This window comes from Colobus angolensis, unplaced genomic scaffold, assembly GCF_000951035.1.
Source record: "Colobus angolensis palliatus isolate OR3802 unplaced genomic scaffold, Cang.pa_1.0 Scaffold203, whole genome shotgun sequence".
Classification (NCBI taxonomy): Eukaryota; Metazoa; Chordata; class Mammalia; order Primates; family Cercopithecidae; genus Colobus; species Colobus angolensis.
Genome location: NW_012115189.1, coordinates 3,513,010 through 3,520,214, shown reverse-complemented (window position 1 = coordinate 3,520,214; position 7,205 = coordinate 3,513,010).

The following is a 7,205-nucleotide window of genomic DNA, read 5'->3' as shown; positions in this document are numbered from 1 at the left end:
AAATCTCTCCTTTCCAAATGTTATCAGTCTCATGATTTTAAGTTGACATGCCATACTCTAATGCTTCTGTTGGGGGCAGAAAATGATTCAACATGTTGCGTGCTTTGAAAATTGAAAGGCCTCAGAAATAAGTCTCAAAAGCAAGGTCTCTCTGACCTTTCTCCTATATCCCTGTCTGTTTGCTCCTCTTTTTAAAAACACTTTTATCTTTATATATTTAGAGGGCACAAGTGCAGATTTCTTACATGCATATATATTGCTTAGTGGTGACATCTGGGACTTCAGTGTACCCATCACCTAAATAGTGAACATTGTACCTAATAGGTGATTTTTCGTTTTTCATTTGTTTTTGAGACAGAGTCTTTCTCGTTGCCCAGGCTGGAGTGCAATGGCGCGATCTCGGCTCACTGCAACCTCTGCCTCCCAGGCTCAAGGGATTCTCCTGCTTCAGCCTCCCAAGTAGCTGGGACTACAGGTGCATGCCACTATGCCTGGTTAATTTTTTGTATTTGTATTTATTTTGTATTTGTATTTATTTATATTTATTATAGTGATGGCATTTCACCATGTTGACCATGTTGAACTCCTGACTTCAGGTGATTCACCCACCTAGGCCTCCCAAAGTGCTGGGATTACAGGCATGAGCCACCGTGCCTGACCTCCAATAGGTAATTTTTCAACCCTCATCCCCCTTCGACCCTTCCACCTTTTGAAGTCTCCAGTGTCTATTATTCTATTCAGTATGTCTATGTATACCCATTGTTTAGCTCCCACTTATACAACATGCAGTATTTAACTTTCTGTTTCTAAGTTATTTCACTTAGGATCATGGCCTCCAGTTCTATCCATGCTGCTGCAAAAGATGTGATTTCATTTTTCTTCATGTCTGAGTAGCATCCCATGGCATAGATACCACATTTTTTTTTTAAAATCCAATCCTTTGTTGATGGACAGGTTGATTCTGTATCTGTGCTATGAAAGTTGCCTCCTTAGTGCGGGAGGCAGCACATCAGTCTCATATCTTTGCTATCATAAATAGTGCAGTGAAAACATATTAGAGTTAAAGAAAAAGGAAAGAAACACGAAAAATGGCTCAACAGTCAAAGACAGGTTTGTTTTGGAGAATAAACCTGAGAGGGGCTTCTGGCCAATTTTTTTTTGGTCAGGAGTGTTCTCTCTTACAGACTAAGGATATTTAAGGGTCTAGGAAGAGGGGGGGGCTTATCGTGGGTTCAGAATGTTTCTATGTGAGGGAAAGGTTACTGCAGGGTTGGAATGTCTCTGGTTAGAGGGGAAGCTATCTCCGGGTTGGCATGTTTCTGGTTGGCGCAGGGTTGAAATGTTTCTGGTTGTGATTCTGATAGCCATTAGGCTGATGTTTTGGGGCTGGATTTAGGCAGTTTTTTTTTTTTTTTGAGGCGGAGTCTTGCTCTGTCACCTGGGCTGGAGTGCGGTGGCCCGATCTCAGCTCACTGCAAGCTCCGCCTCCCGGGTTTACGCCATTCTCCTGCCTCAGCCTCCAGAGTAGCTGGGACTACAGGCGCCCGCCACCTCGCCCAGCTAGTTTTTTGTATTTTTAGTAGAGACAGGGTTTCACCGTGTTAGCCAGGATGGTCTCGATCTCCTGACCTCGTGATCCGTCCGTCTCGGCCTCCCAAAGTGCTGGGATTACAGGCTTGAGCCACCGCGCCCGGCCAGTTTTGTTTTATTTTGTTTTTTAATCAAGGGAAACTTAAAATGGTGGTGTTTGTAAAAGATGGTGAAGCTCCTGTTCTGTTACATATGAGTACAGGTATCTTTTTGATATCTTTTGGGTATATACCTAGTAGTGGGATGGCTGAATTGAACAGTCGTTCTATTTTTAGTTCTTTGAGAACTATCCATTCTGTTTTCCATAGAGCTTGTACTAATTCACATTCCCACCAACAGTGTGTAAGTATTCCCTTTTCTCTGCATTCTTGTGAACATCTTTTGTTTTTAGACTTTATAATAATAGCCATTCTGACTAGTGCAAAATGGTACCTCATTGTGGTTTTATTTTGCATTTTCTGACGGTTAGTGATGTTGAGCATTTTACACAATTGTTGGCTGCTTGTGTGTCTTCATTTGAAAAATGTTCTTGTCCTTTGCTCATTTTTTAATGGAGTTACTTGTTTTTGTTGTGGTTGTTATTTGTAGATTCTGGATATTAGCCCTTTGATGCATAGTTTGCAAATATTTTTTCTTACTTTGTAGGTCATCTGTTTACTCTGTTGATTGTTTCTTTTGCTGTGCAGGCAGCTTTTTAGTTTAGTTAGGCCCAGTTTGTCTACTTTTGGTTTTGTTGCATTGGCTTTTGAGGACTTGGTCATAAATTATTTGCCCAGGCCAATGTCCAGAAGAGTTTTTCCTAGGTTTTCTTCTAGATTTTTATAGTTTCAGGTTTTATATTTAGGTATGTAATCCATCTTGAGTTAATTTTTGTATACTGCAAGGTATGTGTCTAGTTTCATTCTTCTGCATATGGCTATCCAGTTTTCCCAGAACCATTTATTGAAAAGAGTGTCATTTCCCTAGTGTATATTTTTGTTGGTTTGGTCAAAGATCAGTTGGTTGTAGGTATGTGGCTCTATTTCTGGATTGTATATTCTGTTCCATTGTTCTATGTGTTGATTTTTATATCAGTATTATGCTGCTTTGGTTAGTACAGGCTTTTAGTATAATTTGAAGTCAGGTAAAACCTCCAGTTTTGTTCTTTTTGCTTAGGATTGGTTTGGCTATTCCAGCTCTTTTTGGTTCCATGTGACTTTTAGAATTTTTTTTCCTAATTCAGTGAAAAATGATTTCAGCAATTTAACAGGGTATGCATTGAATCTGTAGATTGCTTTGGGCAGCATGGCCATTTCAACGATATTGGTCCTGCAAATTCATGAGCATGGGATGTTTTTTCATTTTTGTTTGTGTCATCTAGGATTTCTTTCATCAGTGTTTTGTAGTTCTTAAAGAGATCTTTCACCTCCTTGGTTAAATATATTCCTAGGTTTTTTTTTTTTTTAAGCTGTTGTAAATGAAATTGCCTTCTTGATTTGGTCCTTGGCTAGATCTTTCCTGGTGTGTAAGAACACTACTGACTTCTGTATGTTAATTTTGTATTCTGAAACTTTACAAAATTAATTTATCAAATCTAAGAGGGCTTTTGTGGAATCTTTTTTAATTTTTCATCATCCTCCATGGTTGGATTTTGTGGAGTTTTTAGGGTTTTCCAGATACAAGATCATATCGTCAGCAAACATGGATAATTTGACTTTCTCTTTTCCAATTTAGAATTTTTTTAATTCTTTATCTTGCCTGATTGGTCCGGTGAGGACTTCCAGCACTATATTGAATAAGAGTGGTGAAAGTGGGCATCCTTGTATTCTTCCAGTTTCTTAGAAAGTTTTCAACTTTTCCCCATTAAGTATGATGTTGGCTGTGGATTTGTCATATATGCGCTTTATTATGTTGAGGTATCTTCCTTCTATGCCTAGTTTGTTGAGAATTTTTATCATGAAGGGATGCTAAATTTTATCAAACACCTTCTCTGCATCTATTGAGATGACCACATAGTTTCTTTCCTTAATTCTGTTTATGTTATGTATCATGTTTATTGATTTGTGTATGTTCAACCATCCTTGAATCCTTGGGATAAATCCTACCTCATCATGGTGTATAAACTTTTTGATGTGCTGTTGTTTTCAATTTGCTAGTATTTTGTTGAGGATTTTTTGCATCTACATTCATTGGGAATATTGGTCTGTAGCTTTTGTTGTTGTTGTTGTGCCCTTGTCTGGTTTTGGTATCCAGGTGATACTGGTCCCATAGAATGAGTTAGGAAGAATTCCCTCCTCCTTGATTTTTTTGGAATAGTTTCAGGAGGATTGGTTTTAGTTCTTTGTATGTTTGGTAGAATTTGTCTGTAAATCCATCTGGTCCTGGGCGATTTTTGTTTTGGGGAGGTTTTTTTTAAAACTACTGATTCAATCTTGCTACTTGATATCGGTCTGTTCAGGAGGTCTATTTCTTCCTGGTTCAATCTCAGGAGATTGTGTGTTTCCAGAAACGTATTCATTTCCTCTAGGTTTTCTAGTTTGTGAGCATAAAGCTGTTCACAACAGACTCTGATGATCTTTTGTATTTCTGTGGTATCACTTGTAGTGTCTCCCTTTTCATTTTTGAATGTGTTTATCTGGAGCTTCTCTCTTCTTTTCCTGGTCTAGCTAGTGGTTTGTCAATTTTCTTTATGTTTTCAAAAAAACAACTTTTTGTTTTGTTGATCCTTTGTATCATTTTATTGGTCTCTATTTCATTTAGTTCTGCTCTGATCTTTGTCATTCCTTTTATTCTGCTAACTCAGGGTTCTTCTTATTTTTCCTGTTCCTTGAGGTGCCATAAGAGATTATTAATTTGTGATCTTTCTACTTTTTTGATATGGGCATTGAATACTATAAACTTCTCTCTTAGCACTGCTTTTGTTGTATCCCACAGGCTTTGGTATGCTGTACTTTTTTTCATTTAAAAAATTTTTAAATTTCTGTCTTAATTTCTTTATTAACCTACTGATTGTTCAGGCTCTCTGCTCTTCTTTCACAAAGAATTGGCAGGGACTCTCTGGAATTTCCCTATCTAAGAACGTTTAAATGCACTTAAGACCCCCTCCCTAGGGATCTCACAAAATAACCAGGAAAGATCAACCATCTGAAAAGAGAAGACACTGGGAGTCCTCACTGCACCTAGACAGACTTTTCATCTAGTCTTCTGAGGGCAGCTTTAAGAGATTACCTGTTGGACTTTAGCTATATAAGACAACTTCCATTCCTGTGCAGCTCCACCCCTCACTTTCCTCCTGGGTCCTTTCATCCTCCCTAATGATTTACTGTCCCTCAAAAGAATTGTCTACATCCCCCATCTCTTCCTTATGAAAAAGGATATATAAACGTCTGTGCCATGCTGGGTAATTGGGTAATCATGATGTGATATCCCCCCATGCATGTTAATAAATCTGTATGCCTTTTCTCCTATTAATCTTCCTTTTGTCAGTCGATTTTTCAGTGATCCTTCATGGGGCAAAGGGAAAATTTTCACTTGGTCTCTACAGATCTATTTATATAGTCTAGAAATAGAACTAGACTTTCTCCTGAATGCCAGGCTCATGCTCTAGCTTCCTTTTTTTTTTTTTCTTTGGAGACAGTCTTGCTCTGTCACCCAGGCTGGAGTGCAGTGGCGTGATCTCAGCTCACTGCAGCCTCCACCTCCCAGGTTCAAGTGATTCTCCTGCCTCAGCCTCCTGAATAGCTGGGATTAACAGGCACATACCACCACACCTGGTTAATTTTTGTATTTTCAGTAGAGATGGGGTTTCACCACATTGGCCAGGCTGGTCTTGAACTCCTGACCTCAGGTAATCTACGTGCCTCAGCCTCCCAAAGTTCTGGGATTACAAGTGTGAGCCACTGTAGAATTCTTGATATTGTTGTTGACTTTTCTCTCTCTCACCTTCTACTCTATCTGCACAGGCACCAAATGTATGCTACCTTAGAACTAACTTGAGTATCTCACTCTGCTGTCTTCCTTTCCCTTCTCCCTTCTTCCCTTCCCTCAGAGCAGGACCTTATCCTCTTTTGTCATCATAAGTTCCCTGATCCAATTGATCCCAATTAGGAATCCTTTCAAAAATAAAGTGGATCGGGGGCGTGCCCAAGATGGCCAAATAGGAACAGCTCCAGCCTCCAGCTCCCAGCGTGAGCGACACAGAAGATGGGTAATTTCTGCATTTTCAACTGATGTATGGGGTTCATCTCACTAGGGTGTGTTGGACAGTTGGCGCTGGTCCACGGGTGCAGCCTGACCAGCAAGAGTGGAAGCAGAGCAAGGCATTGCCTTACCTGGGAAAAGCAAGGGGGAAGGGAATTCCTTTTCCTAACCAAATGAAATTGAGACACACAACACCTGGAAAATCAGGTAACTCTCACCCTAATACTGCACTTTACCAAGGGTCTTAGCAAACAGCACACCAGGAGATTATATCCCACACCTGTCCCAGAGGGTCCCACGCCCACGGAGCCTCCCTCATTGCTAGCACAGCAGTCTGACATCTAACTGCAAGGCGGCAGCGAGGCTGGGGGAGGGGCATCCGCCATTGCTGAGGCTTAAGTAGGTAAACAAAGCCACTGGGAAGCTCCAGTTGGGTGGAGACCACCTCAGCTCAAGGAGGCCGGCCTGCCTCTGTAGACTCTTCCTCTGGGGACAGGGCATAGCTAAACAAAAAGCAGCAGAAACTTCGGCAGAGGTAAATGCCCCTGTCTGACAGCTTTGAAGAGAGCAGTGGATCTCCCAGCACGGAGGTTGAGATCTAAGAACGGACAGACTGCCTGATCAAGTGGGTCCCTGACACCTGGGTAGCCTAACTGAGAGACATCCCCCACTAGGTGCAGACCAACACCTCACACGGCGGAGTACACCTCTGAGACGAAGCTTCCAGAGCAAGAATCAGACAGCAACACTCGCTGTTCAGCAATATTCTATCTTCTGCAGCCTCCACTGCTGAAACCCAGGCAAACAGCGTCTGGAATGGACCTCAACCAAACTCCAACAGACCTACAGCTGAGGGTCTTGACTGTTAGAAAGAAAACTAACAAACAGAAAGGCACCCACACCAAAACCCCAACAGTACGTCACCATCATCAAAGACCAAAGGCAGATAAAGCCACAAAGACAGGGAAAAAGCAGTGCAGAAAAGTGGAAATTCAAAAAATCAGACCACATCTCCCCCTCCAAAGGAACGCAGCTCATCGCCAGCAACGGAACAAAGCTGGATGGAGAATGACTTTGACGAGTTGAGAGAAGAAGGCTTCAGTCCATCAAACTTCTCAGAGCTAAAGGAGGAACTACATAACAAGCGCAAAGAAACTAAAAACCTTGAAAAAAGAATGGATGAATGGATAACTAGAATAATCAATGCAGAGAAGACCTTAAAAGAACTGACAGAGATGAAAACCATAACACGAGAAGTACGTGACAAATGCACAAGCTTCAGTAACTGACTCGATCAACTGGAAGAAAGAGTATCAGCGATTGAAGATCAAATGAATGAAATGAAGCGAGAAGAGAAGTTTAGAGAAAAAAGAGGAAAAAGAAATGAACAAAGCCTCCAAGAAATATGGGATTATGTGAAAAGACCAAATCTACGT